Below are 18,910 nucleotides of genomic sequence, written 5' to 3' on the forward strand. Positions count from 1 at the left end.
TCCTAGTCTATAGGGCAGCAGAAAACATGCCTAATCCCTCTTCCTTATGTCAGCCTTAAACATGGCAGTATGTCTTCTCTCTGCCTTTTCTTCTGCAGGCTAATCATCCCCAGCTCTTTATTCTTCATCCCCAAACTAGCCTGCTGTCTTTATGCATGGCACAATATAATTATCAGGTTGCTAGTGTTGAATTAAGATTCAAAAGCCAATGCAGTCAGTTCTTGTGCATGACACAGAGCAGGATGCCAACCCAACCTTTGTCTCAAGAAGCAACGGGTCTTAGGAAAGTCCTTAAGGGAAGCAGCAAGACTCAGATGTCATCAATATTATAAAGAAGCCAAATTTTGGGGGGAGGGGGTATGAATTCTATGCCTGAGTACCCTAAAGGCACCAGATCCTATCTGATCTCTAAAGTTCAGTCAGGTCAGGTCAGTCCTGGTTAGGATTTGGATGGGACACCTCCAGGGAATACCAGATGCTTAGACTACATTTCAGAGGAAGAAACTGTAAAAGCCACCTTTGAATATTCCTTGACTAAGAAAATCCTATGAAAATCATGTGGTCTCCAGAAAACAAATATGCACAAGAACTACCTTTAAAGAAGTACTTCCAATACTTCCACTCCAAAGGAGTGGAAAGAAAGACAGGAAAGAGGGGAAATCAATGGGACAATGCACAGCTTGGTATGTTATGACAAAACATAGGACCAAAGTTTGGTGATGCTGCTTTGAAACACTGTGCAAACATTTATTTCCAAGTGTGCAAGCTTTGCTTTTGTTACATTCCTGGACTTACAGGACTACTGCAAAAAAGGAATTCTTATACCCATTACAAATTATCCAAACTGCTACTTTGAAATTAGACTTCAATCCAAAAATACTTATTCAAATGTTAAATTCCACTAAATAAGACTCAACTTCTGCAGAAATATACAATTGGCTCTCCACATTTGCAGGTTTGTCTTTTGCAAATTTGATTATTCACAGATTTGATTAAAATGCCCTCTCTATGAATCTTTAGGTCCTTTGGTGTAATTAAATAGCTATCTTCCAGCAGAAATTGACTATGGAGGCATGCTGGAAGACCTAGAAGTTACTAGAGAGGTATTCTCAGAGGTAAAAAACAAAACAAAACAAACCCAGCAATTTTAATGCCTGTTTTTTCACTTTCACAAAGACTGTGCTGCTAACCCCTGCGAATGTGAAGAGGCTGGCTGTATACGGGATCACTCATGCAAAAGTATCTACTATTAACTCTCTTCCATTTTTCTCTAAAACGTGGAACCAAGCTCTCAAGCCCAGAGATGAACAATACTTTGCCCCTTCCTTATCAAATTTCCTCCATTCATTTGTCTCTTTTACTGGCAACAATCCCTGGAACAGCAGCCCACTGAAGCAACAGGGTAATCTCCGGGGATTCCATCTTTCTACAGAGAAAGGAGAAGTTTACTCACGACAAAGTTATTTGTGAATTCCTAAAGCCAACACAAAGTAATGCTCAAGCAGCTATCCCAACCCACTCCTGCGGGCACCTCCACAATCTCACTTCATAACTTTAACAGGCAACTCTGTGCATTTGGAAGCATGCTATTTGAGCATCATTCTTGCAAAGTGATGCTTGCTGAGGACAGGTGGTGTACGGAGCAACTCTAAAGTGGCACACAGGATTGGGGGGTGGGATTAGGGGCCTTTGTAATGAGGGCTTAAGGGCAGAACATATTTTGTCTTCTTTCTTAGAGGCAAGAATAGAATAAAATAACGTTATTGTCATTGTAGATTGTACAATGAAATTAAATGCCACCCCCAATCACATTATATATGTAGAATTACAAAACAAAACACTCATCCTTCCATATGCTAATCACTAATGCACAACCCCTAATGGAATTCAATATAGTCATACCTTTAGGATAAAAGCAATCCCTCAGCCTATTTGTCCTTGTTTTTATTATCCTATACCATCTAAATTTCTTATTTATTCCTTCTGTAGTGCACTATAAGCTCCTTGGTCTTATTGATGTTAAGAACCAAATTATTTTCCCTGCATCATGAAGCAGAGTTCCCTCTCACCCCAGCCAAGAAACCTTTGGGCAATTCAGTTTGTTAATCTTCAAAAAAAATCATGTTAACACAACTCTGCTGCTTTTGAACTTAAACTATGTCAAGAAAGCCCCGCCAAGTGTTCAAATTAAGTACAGGCCAATGTTATGAAGCCACCAAAGATGCTATCAGGTGCTGCACACTATCTTTCAGAGGAAGAAAGTGTCAAAACTACCTGAGTATTTCTTGCCTGAGAAAGCCCTTATAATACTTTATTTATAACCCGCCCTATCTCCCCAAGGGGACTCAGGGCAGTTTCCAGCAAAAGCAATGAAGTGGCAAACATTCAATGTTGAAAATAAACAAATGACAAATCAAAACAACGAGTAAAACAATCTCAGTATAAAATTCTAAAACGAATTGCAAAAATAACTGAAAATTAAACTTAAATAAACATAACATAACACATCATTTCACATTATGAAATGCATGGAATCACCATAAAAGGACAGGCAAATTGAAAGCAAAGAGAGGATGGACCTACACCTCCCTATAAAACAGATTGGAATTGCATTAGATCAGGTATGGGAAAACTTGGGCCCTCCAGGTGTTTTGGACTTCAACTCCCACAATTCCTAACAGCCTACAGGCTGTTAGGAATTGTGGGAGTTGAAGTCCAAAACACCCGGAGGACCTAAGTTTGCCTATGCCTGCATTAAATCGCCAGTCCAAGCTCATATAATGCAGTACAGTGCAGTAAAACTGCATTATATGGGTACACTGACAATACAGTGCAGTTCCAAACTGAATTATATGGTAGTGTAAATCCAACCAGAGAGAGAGAAGGAAGGAAGTGTCCCCCTCTTTGAAGGTAGAGCCCAAGCCAGCCTCCCTCCCTGTTCCTGGGCAGCCTGCCCATACAAACATTGAAATGTCAGGGAGATGTGCTTAATGGCCCTAAAACAGGAGGAGCACTATCCGATCCAGTCTGAAGGACCAGTCTCCATATAAAAGATGGAGCTCTTCGGAACGCCTACTGATTCAGTCAGCAAAACTGCTCTCTTTTCGCAGTAGAACATACTAGCAGGCTCTTTATGTTAAATGGGGAGAACCTGTCAGTTCTGCCAAAAGAAATTTCCCAGGGAAAATATCTGTAAGGGTGGCACCACTAACTGAACACTACTCACAAGGGCCATAGCCAGAAAAAAAAATATTGGGGGGGGGGGTGATTTTTTTTTTTAGCGAACCATGAAGAGTAGTTCCATCATGCAAAATAATTTAGAAATCAGGCTCCATCGTTCAACTTCAGTGGACACTCAAGACAGATTTCAGTGGACACTCATGGGGATTTGGTTAACTAGTTAAAATTTGTGAGTGAACCAGGGTTTTTTTTAAGCCTGAAAAATTTCGGGGGGAGGGGTTGAACCCCCAACCCTCACCTCCTTGGCTACAGCCCTGCTACTCACCCCCTTCCCCTTCTATATTTTAAGGTCCCGCTGGAAAAATAAAAGAGAGGTCGGGGTCGGGGTCGCTGTCCCTTTAAGACTTGCAGAGATTCAGCTGCTGGACAACGCCAAAAAGTAGGGAAGCACTTCATTCCCCAAAACCGCCAAGCGCCGGCTTAAAATCTCCGTTTAGAGATTTCAACTTCAAGCTGCCAGACTTCCGTTGACGTTTTTAAAAGGCTTCTGCACCTTTAACAACTGGGGCTTTCTTCACTATGAAGCTGATATACTTTTTTCCATTTATAAAGCCCATTACAGAGAGTTTGAAAATAGACAAGAACTCGGTGGAAGGGAGAGAATGGGATGATCCTATCCGCTCTCCAAATTCAAGTCACACCCAGTCCCTCTGTTTCTCTCTCTATCCAAATGGGAAGGCTGTCCTGTCCAGGAAACCCCGCTGTGTGTCAGAACCGGCAACAAAGAGTTCCGTCGCACCTTAAAAGCCTTTAAAACATTTATTACGGTGTCACAGGACACTTCGGTTTCGCTGCCACAGACAGGGCTGGGTATGATTTCAGAACAGCTGGTCACGGCTTGAGGAAAGAGAGAGAGACTCGCCCCCTGCAACTCGATCTCATTCACGTTTACTAGAAGACCCGGGGAGTTGAGCCGGGCTTTCTGTTATTTTTGTTAAGTATGCACAGGAATCCTAACAAAGCAAGCTTGCATTCCTGTTGGGCAGCAGAACTTCTTTTTAAAGTTTGCTGATAGTACTATAACGTTTGCTCGTCATATAGTATTATTTTATAGTTTGAATGAAACAGAACTGTCTGCCCCATCATGACTTTTCGACTGAATCTATATTCCAGGATCTGATCCCAGATTATCTGGCAGCGTAGGCTCATATAACTCAGTTCAAAGCAGATAATCTGGGATCAGATCCTGGGATATAAGGCAATGTAGATTTAGCCTTTGCAATTCTTTACTAGACCTTTCTGTTCTACAAGAAAGTATATGTTTAATGTTAAAGGCTTTCATGGCCAAAATCACTGGGTTGCTGTGAGTTTTTCAGTCTGTATGGCCATGTTCCAGTAGCATTCTCTCCTGTTGTTTCACCTGCATTTACAGCTGGCATCTTCAGAGGTTGTGTTGCTATTTTTAAATGGGATGTCTAGCTGCAGAGCTACCTTTTCCTAAATGTTTTCTCACGGCTATTGTGTTCAACAGGGCTCCTGTACTTAGAATTTTGTTTTCAAATTGCAGCCCGAAGATGGGCTAAAATAGATGGCACTTAGTACCTGGTAACAAGGAGTGGCAGCTCAATGTATAGATCAAAATGCATTTACTGAAATGCATGTGGATGTCATGCATGCTTCCTCGAAAGTGAGTCCCAATGAACTCAGAGGGATGTGAGACACCAACAGAGACATACAAACTAATACTACATGTGTTTATTCAGAAATAAACCACACTATCTTCACTGGGGGTTAATCCCAGGTAAGTGTAGATAGGATTGCAAACCTAAGGCTGACACACCAGGAGATTTTGCTGAGAGGTAAAGCATCTTTGGATCAAGGATGGCTTCGTCTCTGAGAGTACAATATTTATGGCATCAGAGGCCCCTTTCACACAGCTGTATAAAATCCACACTGAACTGGAGAATATAGTAGATGAACTCAGATAATCCAGTTCAAAGAAGATATTGTGGATTATCTGCCCTGAGGTCCCTTCTATGACTGCCATATAAAATCCAGATTATCTCCTTTGAACTACATTATATGACAGTGTAGAAGGGGTCTTGGGAGATAGGATCTGAAATGGTCTTTCTTGTGGCTGTATGGAAGGTCTCTGAGCAAGGTGTTTGACCCTGGAAAGCATCTACACAGCAGATACCAATGCAGTTTGACATCACTTTAACTGCCATGTTTCAATGCTATGGAATGATAAGCACTGTAGTTTGCTGAGGTGCAGGGCACTCTTTGGAAGGGAAGGCAAAGACCTTCCTACTCTACCATAACCATTTCCCCCTCCCTTTTCCTCAATGTGGGGCAGACAGGGACGAAGTTGATAGGTATGTTTTTTTAAATCATGTCAGAAGCGACTTGAGAACATATTGCAAGTTGATTCTGGCGTGAGAGAATTGGCAGTCTACAGAAACATTGCTCAGGGGACGCCTGGATGTGTTGCCATCCTGCTGGGAGGATTCTCTCATGTTCCCGCAAGCTAGAGCTGGCAGATGGGAGCTCACCCCATCTCGTGAATTCAAACCTTCAGCCTTCAGGTCAGCAATTCAGCCGGCACAAGGGTTTAACCCACTGCACCACCGAGGCTCCTATAGGTATTAGTAATGAATGTATAAAACCATAAAAGATAACATGTAATCGACAGAATGTGTTAAATGAGGTAAAAAAATAATAACATGTTATTGTGTATTATGTATATATATATATATATATATATATATATATAGAGAGAGAGAGAGAGAGAGATCATCTGAGCTCCTTCCACACAGCTGAATAAAATCCCACATTAGAATCATAGAGTTGGAAGAGAACTCATGGGCCATCCAGTCCAACCCCCTGCCAAGAAGCAGGAAATCTCATTCAAAGCACCCCCGACAGATGGCCATCCAGCCTCGGCTTAAAAGCCTCCAAAGAAGGAGCCTCCGTCACAGTCCGGGGGAAAGAGTTTCACATCCGAGCAGCTCTCATAGTGAGGAAGTTCTTCCTGATGTTCAGGTGGAATTTCTTTCCTGTAGTTTCACGCCATTGTTCTACCTCCTAGTCTCCAGGGCAGCAGAAAACAAGCTTGCTCCCTCCTCCCTATGACTTTCCCTCCCATACATGGCTATCATTATCTGCTTTGAACTGGAATATATGGCAGTGTGGACTCAGATAAAACAATTCAAAGCAGATATTGGGGGGATTTTCTGCCTTGATATTCTGGGATATAGGGCTATGAGGAAGTGCCCCTGCTTTGAACAGGACTATAGCACTGTAGACTCATATAATCCGCTTTGAACAGGACTATATAGCACTGTAGACTCAGTTCAAAGCATGTGTTTGTTTGTTTTTGCTTTGATAATCTGTAGTATATGGCAGTCTAGAAGAGGGACCCTTATCTACAACTCTCCTTATTCTATAGCTCTCCCCTCACTCTTCGCATTCCATAGCATTGAGGCATGGCAGTTAAAGTGGGGTCAAACTGCATTCATTCCACAGTCTAGATTCTAATAAGGATGAGAATGATGAGAGGCGCGCGGAACCGTCCCCAAGAGGCGGCGAAAGTTCTCCCAAAAGGAAGAGAAACAAGGAATGCTTCAGCGCCTTACCTGGCTGGCTGTGGGGCGGGAAAGGTGCCCAAGCGGGGTGGTGACTGAGCGGCGGCTTTGCCTCTGGGAAGGAATCCCCGGCGTTTTCCTCAGGCGAAGCTCCTGGCCCTCCTCCCAGCCTCCCACCAAGGGGCCATGGCTCCTCTCAATAAGTCCAGCCGCCTTCCTCGTTCAAGTTCTCGTCCGCAAGAGGAGCAGCGCCACCTCCTCCTCCTCTTCCTCTGCCGCTTTGCTGCTCGGCTCTCTTTCTCCTGAGCAGCAACTTTGGGCGCCTCCCCTCCTGAGGAGACAAACGCGCGCGGGGGTGGGGGTGGGGGTGGGGGAGAGGAAGAGGAAGAAAAGGGGGCGTGGCGGAGGCAAAAGTGGGCTCGTGGGTGCGCGCGCTCACACACGCCTACTCTCTTGCTCTGGCGCGTGCCGGTCGCGTGCTCCCTTGGTGCGCGCGGGAGGTGGAGGTAGAGCTGACTGATGCCAAAGTCACGAATCTTTCAGCGCCCTAGCCCCACGCGCGCGCACACACACACACACCCCTCTTAGTCACCAGAGCCGCTGCTTTGGAGACGCCGCCAATTTCCTCCCTCCAGAGAGAGAGAGAGGGGGGGGAGAGGGGCAGAACAGCGCTCCTTTGAGGGCAGCCCTATGCGGGTGTCACCCACCTCTTTTCCCCCTTTTCCTTTTCGCCTTCTCCAAGCCTCTAGCCAAGGGAGCGGTTTAGGGGTTCAAACCACCCCCGAATTTTTTCAGATTAAAAAAAACCCTGGTTTACTTCTGAATTTAACTGGTTAACCAAGGGCCCTTCCACACAGCCATATAACTCAGAATATCAAGGCAGAATAACTCACACTATCTGCTTTGAACTGGGTTATCTTGAGTCCACACTGCCATTTATCCCAGTCCAAAGCAGATAATATGCGATTTTTTACAGCTGTGTGGAAGGGGCCTAAGTCCTCATGCCAAGTCTATGAGAAGTCTATAGTTTCCCTCAACAACTGCAAAACCAAATTTTGATTATTCACCTTTCTATCAATTTATATTACAATAGCAGCAACGGTATTCCCCATAGTAACCTATGGATGTCAGAGCTGGACCATAAGGAAGGCTGACCTAAGGAAGATAGATGCATTTGAATTGTGGTGTTGTAGGACAATTCTGAGAGCGCTTTGGACTGCAAGAAGATCCATCCAGTCCATACTCCAGGAAATAATGCCCGACTGCTCACTGGAGAGAAAGATATTTATTAGAGACAAACTTTGGCCACATAATGAGAAGACAGGAAAGCTTGGAGAAGATACTGATGCTGCAGAAAATGGAAGGAAAAAGGTAGAGGGGTCGACCAAGGACAAGATATATGGATTGTATCCTTGAAGTGACTGGTTTGACCTTGAAGGAGCCGGGGATGGCGATAGCCGACAGGGAGCTCTGGTGTGGGCTGGTCCATGAGGTCATGAACAGTCGGAAGCGACTGAACAAATAAACAACAATATAATCCAAATAATCAGGGCCCCTTCCACACAGCTGAATAAAATCACACGTTATCTGCTTTGAACTGGAATATATGGGTTATATGGCTGTGTGGAGGGGCCCATAGTTGGTCTACCCACAGCCAGAAGGCAAAGCCTAAGGCATGGGGCGGAGAAGGGATTTGACCTGGATTGTAGGTGGAAACTGAGGAGTCTCCCACTGGTCCATCGAATCCAGTGGTTCTCAACCTGTGGATCCACAGATGTTTTGGCCTTCAACTCCCAGAAATCCTAACAGTGATAAACTCAACTAGTTGGGATTTCTGGGAGTTGTAGGCCAAAACACCTGGGGACTCACAGGTTGAGAACCACTGATCTTATCCAAGCCTTGCCAGAGAAACCAGATAGGATGGACCCAAACCGTACAGGGCTTTGTGGGTAATATCCTAAAACCACAGAACAGAAGCAAAGAGAAGAAGCTGTGCCATTGTTAGACCCTGGACTTCATATGAACAAGACTGTTTCTGTTGACTAAGTGAAAGCTCAATTAGTGCAAAATCCATGGACACCATTGCCAGGATATGTATTTTGTATGGATAAGAATAGGCACCTAGGATATCAGCCCAAATGGTTTAGCAGGTTTCCCTGGTTGGCCTACTCATTTCATATAAAAGGTGCACTCTATAAGTATGCTGTGGTGTTTGGAAAGGTTAGGTGTAAAGGTGATCATCAAAAGCTTGGTGAATTGGTTGCTAAACCATTTGTGCAATGGAAAAATGCAATAGAAGTCTTTAATGGACAACAGAAAACAGAGTACCATCTGAACAACTTGTGCTTGGCTGAAAACTTCTTTCTAATTCAAAGTGGAAAACGTCTTGATGGAACCCATCATCAGGATAAAGGTAATAAGAAGAAAGCAGAAGAAAACAGAAAGAAACTTCTGCCAATTGTGACTTATCCAAGGTCACCTCTTGGGTTTGGTGGCTGAGGAAGGATTCAAACCCAGATTTCCAGAGTCATAGGACAATGCTCAAATCACCAGTGCCTTTTATGTCACTAAAACCAGGATGGAAGAGGCTCTCCAAAGTTACCACAGTTTTGACAATATTGTGTCTCCTTGACACACTCCTGTGTTTATTCTGATGTGACACACTTCTGACAATAGTTATATATCCACTGTGCACCCTGTATTGATGCTTTTTATGATGTCCACATATGCTGGATATTACACCGGCTTGGTGCAGAGCATTAAGGATGGCATTTATGGTAGATTGGTGGGACTGACAACAAATTGGATAGGATAGGATAGGATAGAAAAACCAAGACACTAAAAATGGTGGGATTGTCAGAGTGTTCTTTTAGTGAGATGTGCTCACAATACTGTAGGCTATATTTCAAATAAAAGTACTGGCAAAACCACCTCTAGAGGATTTTTTGCCTGAGAAAACCCTACAAATCCCGTGGGGTCCCTATAGTCAGCCAGCGACTTGGAGGCACTGAAACACACACACACATATTCCATATTTTCTTCCAACAGATCAACTCCTGTGCCCTTTACAGACAAACTATCAGAAATTCGGCAAACAGAGTTTTCCGTAGCATGGAACTGAGTGATAAGTTGACTATATTTCCATGTGAAGTATAAAGACATATCATTAGATAGCAATGCCGGAATCATTCATGCCACTTTATTTTTGACGTGTTTGTGTGGATGTGAAAGCTGGACAGTGAAGAGAGCTGACATTTAAAATGTGCTACAGGAGAAATCTACAGATACCACAAAGATAAAGGACAAGATTGAAGATTAAATTAAGATTGAAGTCTTGGTTGTGCTGTACTTACTTTGAAGGTAGTTGTTATACTCCAGAAACTTTGTTTTTGTGACTGCCACAAACTACCATATTTACTCAAATCTAATCCTCACTTTTTTGGCTAAATCACCTTGCCAAAATTAGGGTGCACATTAGATTTGCATAATATAATAATCTTAGTGCTGAGCCAAAGCAAAAGGGGAAGATGCTTCAGGACAACCTGGAGCTCCTATTTGAGGGATATCATCTCTAATTTAATTCCCATGTTCAATACTATGCAATGCTGGGATTTGTAATTTGGTGAGGCTATTTCAGTGTGCGTTTGACTGAGCAGGCATACTTCACGCTATCCCTCTCCAATGTCCCCACCCATCCCCATCTACTGCACTTTTTTTGGCCCAGCTCCAGAGATTGGAATGATTGCACACATCGCCTGACCCCATCGAATACCCTAACAGTGCCTTGTCTACTGTTCATTATGTTTTATTATTTATATGCTTGTTTTATATGTTCTTGTTTTAAATGCATTTGATACTGTATTTCATGGTGTACTGGGCTTCATCCCCATGTGAGCTGCCCCGAGTCCCTCCGGGGAGATGGGGCAGGAAACAAAAATAAAGTTGTTATCATCATCAGCATCATCATTCTTTTGCAGCCCCCATGAGCCTATAGCACTGAGCCAGGGCAGTTAAAGTGGATTTAGTCTACAGCATAGATGCACCCCAGGTTTTTATTTTCCATTGCTGAAAGCTTTGGTGTTCTAACACTTTTGTTTTTGAATTAGGAATTCCAAACAAGCAGTGTAATGCACACCTTTTAGGTCAAATTACAAATAGTGCACTTTTTGTTGCTGCACATTACATACACAAGCAAATTCTTTTTTTTCTTTTTTTTTTGGTTGCAGGTTTTTGAAAATTGATATGCACATTAGATTCGATGGCAATATTAGACTCAAAGTAAATACGCGTATGTGGAATTATTTGAGACTCTATGAGATATTCAATGAAAAACTATAGCTGAAAGTGCTGCAGGATGTCCCAAAAAACTAAGTTTTTGCAATTTAATAAACCCTTTCCATGTTGTTATGACAGAACCAATTATAACCCCAGAACAAAAATTGTGTCACACATTCTAATATGGTAATTTGAAGGTCTCTTTTTCTCAAGATAACTATTAGTCACAATCCACTTAATGACAAAAAACAACAAATGTGGAAGACAAAAGACCAAGGCCAGGGTTTTTTCCCTGCGTTTCTTTACAAGATTAGAGAGTTATTTGAAGCTTTTGAAAGGAGTGTAGCATCAGTTGGAATTGAATAGCTCACCAAATCACTCCATCTCTCTATCTGGAAAAGACCCACACCTTGAATAGCATGTCTATTAGAGCAAGGATGGAGAAACACAGCCCAAGGGCCAAATCTAATTTCAAAAAAGCTCTTAGGGTCTGCATTTCAACAATGGTCAAATCCAAAGGCTATGAACAAAAACACCAACATGCAGTTTAGTCCCCGGGCCCCAAGCAAAAATTCAAACCTGCAGATGCTGCAGCCGCTTGTCCACATACACTGGAAAGCATCCAGACGAGGACGACTAAAATGATCAAGGGTCTGGAGAACAAACCCTATGAGGAGCGGCTTAAAGAGCTGGGTATGTTTAGCTTGCAGAAGAGAAGGCTGAGAGGAGACGTGATATCCATGTACAAATATGTGAGGGGAAGTTATAGGGAGGAGGGAGCATGCTTGTTTTCTGTTGCCCTGCAGACTAGGACACAACAATTGCTTCAAACTACAGGAAAGGAGATTCCACCTGAACATCAGGAAGAACTTCCTCACTGTGAGGGCTGTTCGACAGTGGAACTCTCTCCCCGGACTGTGGTGGAGGCTCCTTCTTTGGAGGCTTTTAAGCAGAGGTTGGATGGCCATCTGTCGGGTGTGCTTTGAATGAGATTTTCCTGCTTCTTGCAGGGGATTGGCCCGTGAAGTCTCTTCCAACTCTATGATTCTATGATTCTATACACTGCTATTTAATAACACTATGAAACACATTTTTTTTAAAAAAAACCCACAGTTCCTGGTTTGAAAGTGTTATTTCCTGTTTAATTGTATGGTACTTACTTTGAAACCTGTTGTCATACTGCAGAAACTTTGTTTTGTGGCTGCCACAAACTATGAATTGGTTGAAACTTGAGATATTCATTGAAAAACCAGAGCAAAATGTGCTGTATTATGTCTAGAAAAACAAAGTTTTTGTAGTTTAATTGACTTTTTACATGTTTTATGATAGAACCACTTAGGAAAGGACATCTATAACCCAGGAACCAAAACTGTGTTACATGGTGTAATATGGTGCGTGATGATCCATTATCAGTAGAAATCACAGATCCAGTGCCTGTGGATGTAAATAACCCATTGTATTCTAGCTTAATGGTCTGGCTGACATTTGTTGATGCATGCCTTCAAATAATTTTGGACTTATGGAGGCCATAAAGTGAACTTACCTTAAGGTCAATCATTTATGAGGTTTTCTTGGTAAGGTTTGTTCAGAAGGGATTTCCCATTAACTTTCTCAGAGGCTGAGAGTGTGTGACTTGACTTGCCCAAGGTCACCCAATGAGTTTCCATGGCTGAATGGTGATTTGAACCCTAGTTTCCAGAGTACTAGGTCCAACATTCAAACCACTACATCACATTGGCTATCTAATTAGGAGAGGCATTTCCATTTCTCCATTCGGAAAGCAAGCTATGATCTGATCTGATCCCAGATTATCTGCTTTAAACTACAGTATATGAGTACCCACTGCCAGATAACCTAGAATAAACAGATAATCTGGGATCAGACCCTGGGATAAAGGGGCAGTGTGGAAAGGCTCTATGTTAGGGGAATTGGAAGCCAAAAGAGTCGAAAGGGATCCCAAGCAAGCCAGATTTGACCCCAGACCCTGAAGTTCCTCACCCATGCCAGACTTCTATTTTATGAAAGAGTTGTATGCTTCTGTTTTTAAGAATCCAGTATCAAAACTTAACATTAGGCTCAGCTCAGACCTTGTATGTGTGAGGCAAAGGAGACAAGATCTCTGGTCCAGACCCAGAGTGCATCTTCATATCCACTGAGAAAGCACAACTCAGTTAAAGACATCTGGGACTAGGAGACAGGGATTGCAAACAAGTTTGTGGCGCTCGTTTTGGAAAATAAACACTGCTTGATTATTTTCCTGTGATAATGACTACATTGATGACTTCATTTCTATAGTATGCTTATGTAAGGGAGTCTATTGACGTTAAGTAACTATTTGTGTTTGTCCCTTGTTGCTTTACACATATACAGCCCCCAAAAAAGTTATCTCGGGTGATCTCCTTTCTTCTCCATTTGAGTGTTGACTTGAAAAGGATGTTCTGCTTAGTTATTTGCCATAAGGAAGAACAGCTGTCTTTTTTAGAATTATGGAATGTTCACACCGACCTTTAAAAGAATACTTACCCCAGCAATGCTCTGAAACAGGGGTCATTCTTCTTTTAGTCAGGAACTAGATAACTAGTTCAAGCAACAAGTTTGGGGTGTCTTACAAGGACAACAAATGGCTAGTGATTTACTTGATTATTATTGCCCTTCTTCTACTAAAAGAGGAGCTTTTTGGATTTTCTGCCTTAGGTGCATCTCAAATAACTGTTGGCTTTAGATATATCAGACAACTGAATGTAAAAATCACAATTTATTTCAATCAGAAAGTGATGTACGTCAGCCTGCTCAGGAAACAGGGTTATTTCCATAGTCTGTCTATCACCTCAAAAAGATTTTCAAGGCAGTTTGCAAAACATATAAGTTTATCATTGAACAACAATAACAATTTTATAAAAAAAAACTGTTATAAGAAATCAACTTTAAAATGTTCAATATAAAAAAGAAGAAAAAAAGAGAGAAAACAATCAGCTATCAAAATTCATGCATATTCAAGTTGCTTGATGACTTTTGATGACTGCGTGGATTTCATAAGGGTTTCTTGTGTAAGGAATACTCTTGTGTAAGGCTTTACCAGATCCTGTGAAATGCAGTCTAAAGCACCTGGATTTGTTGGCAATCTCCCATCCAAGTACTAACCAAAACTGACCCTGTTTAGTTTCCAAAATCAAATAGAATCTGCTGCCTTTTGGATATTTGGTCTGTTTAAAAACCCACAAGTTGACTTAAATGAAGCTCTGTTTTATTTTCCTAATGAATACTTGCAGAAAAAAGGGAGCAAAGAGTAGGGGTCTTAACTGAATCTATTTGGTGGGTTTCCTTGCTGCAGAATTTCCAGATGGAAGGCACTGTTACCAATAATGTTTTGCTTATATTATGACCACTTTTAAAATAAGACAGTAGTGCAAGGCTTATTCTAAGAACTGCTGTGTGCATGGATTTTGGTAAATTAAAAGTCCCTTCCCTACGTAATGTGCCAAAAAAGTTCATTTACAGTCTTAAATACTTTGTATCTTGATTATTGATTTGAAATAATCAAGATACAATCAATATGGCATTTGCTCCTTTGCTGCTCATATCAGACATAAGCTACATGTTGAACTAACAGAAGTTTAAAAATAAGGTTCAATGAGAACCTCACATAAAACATGTTACAATAACTTAATCTGGATGGAGGCTATGAAAGTACAGTAGCCATGTTCAGTAGTGCTGCAGAATTCGAAGAGACACAATGGAGAGCTTAAGGGAGAAACGTGCCAAGAGGAAGGTGCATCAAGCCAACCCTGACCGGGACCGCCTTCCATCTAGAAACCGATGTCTTCACTGTGGAAGAACATGAAGGTCAAGAATAGGTCTTCACAGCCACCTACGCATCCACTGCCAAGACACTACACTTGGAGGGCCATCATCCTTGGGCTATGAGGGATTGCCTAAGTAAGTAAGCCATGTTCTCTTTCTTTAGAAGGGATGAACACCCAAAATTGCTGAAAGGAATTTCTGGTGACAGTTGCTATCCAGAAATCTAGGGAAAGCATAACTGGGTCCCAGAGTCTCATCAAATTTCATACTCCACCCTTCAGGGGTTGCTTACTCATATATCCAGGACAAGAAGAATGGAAGTTCCTGAGCCACTGGAGGATATTTCTTCTTCTCTTCTTCTTGCTACAAAATGGTGAATAAATGCTTTAAATTTATTCCCAAACTTTGGCCTTTTGGATGTTTTGGACTTCAGTTCCCAGAAGCCTTAGCTGACTTAGACAAGATTCAGGATAGTGGGAACTGAAATCTAAAACATATGGAGGACCGAACTTTGGGAACCATTGCTTTAAATGAATAAAGGGATGATGGGAATTGATGTTGGGTATTAGGAGGACTTCATGTCTCACAGCACTGGCTTAAATTAATTACTTTTTCACCACTTCTGAATATTCCTGTGTAATTAGTACTTGGCAGGGCATGTACTCTGTAAGCCGAGGATCTTCAAATTCCAGCCTCCAACCCTCAGAAGCCCATGTTAGATGGTCCCAATTTACAGGGATTCTGGGAGTTGGAAGCCTGGAGTTTGAGGGTGTCTGCCGTGAACCATCAGCCATCACAATAATGAGTATCAATTAGGCTTGCCACTTTATCTTTCAGAAAAGGCAAGCAATATATGGGGAAAGTAGTGTTAATCTTCAATTTAAAGTGCGTATCTCTTATGCACAGCAGGGACCATGAGGCATTATCACCCACTCCATGGCTTCTGCAATTCCATAACATTTTATAGCACACTGTGACAAAAGGTTTTAAGAATGTTTTGATCTTGTGGCCCTAGGTTTAAGTGGTAACGTAAATAAATGGGCATGTGTGTTTTTGAAGAAATTGATTTTGGGTGTTCTAAGATCATTTCTTCTAAAGTACTTTTGCATGAACATAAGAAGAACCCTGCTGGATCAGACCCAAAGGCCTATCTTCTCCAGAAAGCTATGTCCACAATCACCAGTCAGGGATTGCTTACAATGGGAGCCCATAAGAAGGATTTAAGTACAATACCATCTGCCAGTTCATTTCTTTTTCCAACTGATACTCAGAAACATACTGCCTCTGCTATTGATGGTAATATGCATAGCCATTGGAACTTTTAGCCACTGAAAGCCATTAACTTGTTTTTATTTTATTTTCAAACCATTTAAATTGTTAGATTTCACTGTGAAGTAAACTTTCTTCTTAACTGGATTTTGCATGAAGTGCTTATAGGTCTGATTTCTTAATGTTTCACTATTCAACATAAGTAGATTACAGGATCTTCTCCCTGTGCACTTCCTCACACAGCTTGGAAAAGTTCCATTTTCTAATGTAACTTCTGGAAACTTCCAGAATTTATGCTGGCTAAGGGCTTCAGGGAACTATAGTGAAAAAGTAATTTTCTATGTTCCACTTCCCATATAAGGTTACACATCTTAAACGTCCTTACTTGCTTTTTTCTATGCTAAAACCCCACAGAGAGAGCCAGGTAGTGATTTGATTGTTGGACTAGGACTTTGGGAGACTAAGGTTCAAATCCCCATTTGGCCATGGAACCTCATATCTCAACTTTAGAGGAACATGGTAAACCACCTCTAAACAAATCTTGCCAAGAAACCCAGTGATAAGCTTGCTTTAGAGTCACCATAAGATAGAGACAATTTGAAGCACTCAATAACATCAGAGAACCTCAGACATAGCATTCTTTCTCATCTGAGACAGTAGGCTATGTGTGCATCTACACTGTAGAATTAATGCAGCTTGACACCACTTTAACAAGCATGGGTCAGTGGTATGGAAACATGGGAGTTTCAGTTTTACAAGATCTATAGCCTTCTCTGCCAAAGAGTTCTAGTGCTTCACCACAACTTCCATGATTCCATAGAATATAGCCATAGCAGTTGAAATGGTGCCAAATTGCAGTGCCCAGTGTATGAAAACTTATTCTACCAACTTTGCTTTCTCTCAAAGGTCTCTCTGGTCTCAAAGGCAGAGCATTTTAAAATGTAATGGACTTTAGCTACTGCTATTCCTAACAGCTGGTAAACTAGCTAGGATTTCTGGAAGCTGAAGTCCAAAACATTTGGAGGAGCACAGTTTGAGAAACACTGATCTAAGGTTTTACGAAATCCCTTTGCACACACCTTTTCATTGTAAATGAAAGAACTCTGAAATTTTCTGAAATGCCCTGTCCAAAACTATATCCATTGTGATTCAAGTTTGGTCACACCAGAGATTTATATAATGACATTATAGTATTAGCAGATTAATTTCCAACTCCTTTCTAAATGGTCCGTAACATGAAATCTGCCATCCTGTTAAACAGCAGCATGCACCAGTTCAATGTTTTAATTAAGCTAACAACTGCAACCCCACAATCTATTTTCTGTCCATTTATCTAAACATTACAGCTATTGTTATCCCAACCCTGCTATATGCCTGCGAAACGTGGACTGTCTACAGGCATCACACTCAACTTCTGGAACGATTCTATCAGCATTGCCTCTGAAAAATCCTGCAAATCTCTTGGGAAGACAGGCAGACAAGTGTTTGCGTGCTGGAAGAAGCAAAGACCACCAGCACTGAAGCAATGCTCCTTCGCCATCAACTCCACTGAACTGGCCACGTTGCCCAAATGTTCAATCATCGTCTCCCAAAGCAGTTACTATACTCCCAACTCAAGTAGGTAAAACAGAATGTTGGTCGACAGGTAAAGAGATTTAAAGATGGACTTAAAGCTAACCTTAAAACTGTGGCATTGACACCGCGAACTGGGAAGCCCTGGCCCTTGAGCACTCTAAGTGGAGGTCAGGTGTGACCAGCAGTGCTATGGAATTTGAAGAGGCACAAATAGAGGATAAAAAGGAGAAACATGCCAAGAGGAAGGCATGTCAAGCCATACCTTATCGGGACCACTTTCCACCTGGAAACTGATACCCTCACTGTGGAAGAACATGCTGATCAAGAATAGAGCTCCACAGTCACCTATGTATCCACTGCCATGACACTACAACACTTGGAAGACCATCATACTCGGATAATGAGGGATCACCTAAGTAAATAAGTATGCATAATATTGAGAAGTTCCTGCTAGGGACTTTAGTGCCATAATCATCACCCTGAGGACATCTGACCTCGTCTGATTTCAAAAGTAAGAGACTTTTACTTGGATGGGAGACCACTAGACCACACTAGCCCTTGCTATCAGCTGGGAATCATAGAATCGGAAAAGACCTCATGATCCATCCAATCCAACCCCCTGCTAAGAAGCAGGAAAATTCAAAACACCCCCAACAGATGGTCATCCAGCCTCTGCTTAAAAGCCTCCAAAGAAGGAGCCTTCATCACACTCCGAGGCAGAGAGTTCCAGGATTTGGTTACAGGACCCCTCATGGATACCAAAATCCATGGAGTGTCAAATGCCTTTATATATAGTGGCAAAGTAAAATGGTGTCCCTTATATAAAATTTCAAAATTAGGGTTTGCTTATTGGATTTTATATCTGTCTGTCTGAAGCTATCTATGGTGGAATCCATGGATGCAGAATCTGTGGATACAGAGGGCAATCTGTGTTGAGCTTCATTCTGCCTGAGCTGCTAAGCAGCAACAACTAGTCAGCAATAATAGTGGGCTAGATGCTCCAAAAGTCTGATTCAATATAAGGCAGCTTTCTATATTTTTTTTCCATAATTTGATATCTATAAATATATTATACACAAGAGTTTGAATAGCACACTTTTTTCTGCTAGCTAGCTTTTCCTTAGTATGGTTTAGTGGTTTCTTTGTCTACAGCACACACATGGCAGCCCTTTTATTTTGCTTGTTTAAAAACATAGAACAATTTGCACGTCAAAATATCTTCAGGA

General features: G+C 41.8%; 1 protein-coding gene across 3 annotated transcripts in view; it reads right to left on the minus strand.

Annotated features, from left to right (window-relative positions):
• Nucleotides 1-18,910, minus strand: part of cdh23 (cadherin related 23) — a 669,485-nt gene that overhangs the window by 594,636 nt on the left and 55,939 nt on the right. Inside the window, exon 1 of one of the 3 annotated variants that reach the window (XM_062976258.1) lies at nt 6,816-7,113. The exons of the other annotated variants lie outside the window; for them this stretch is intronic. The gene's annotated coding sequence lies outside the window, so the exon portion shown is untranslated. Of the gene's footprint in view, nt 1-6,815; nt 7,114-18,910 lie in introns of those variants that run through there. 3 annotated transcript variants of the gene reach the window in all.

Source organism: Anolis carolinensis, chromosome 3, assembly GCF_035594765.1.
Source record: "Anolis carolinensis isolate JA03-04 chromosome 3, rAnoCar3.1.pri, whole genome shotgun sequence".
NCBI classification, from domain to species: Eukaryota; Metazoa; Chordata; class Lepidosauria; order Squamata; family Dactyloidae; genus Anolis; species Anolis carolinensis.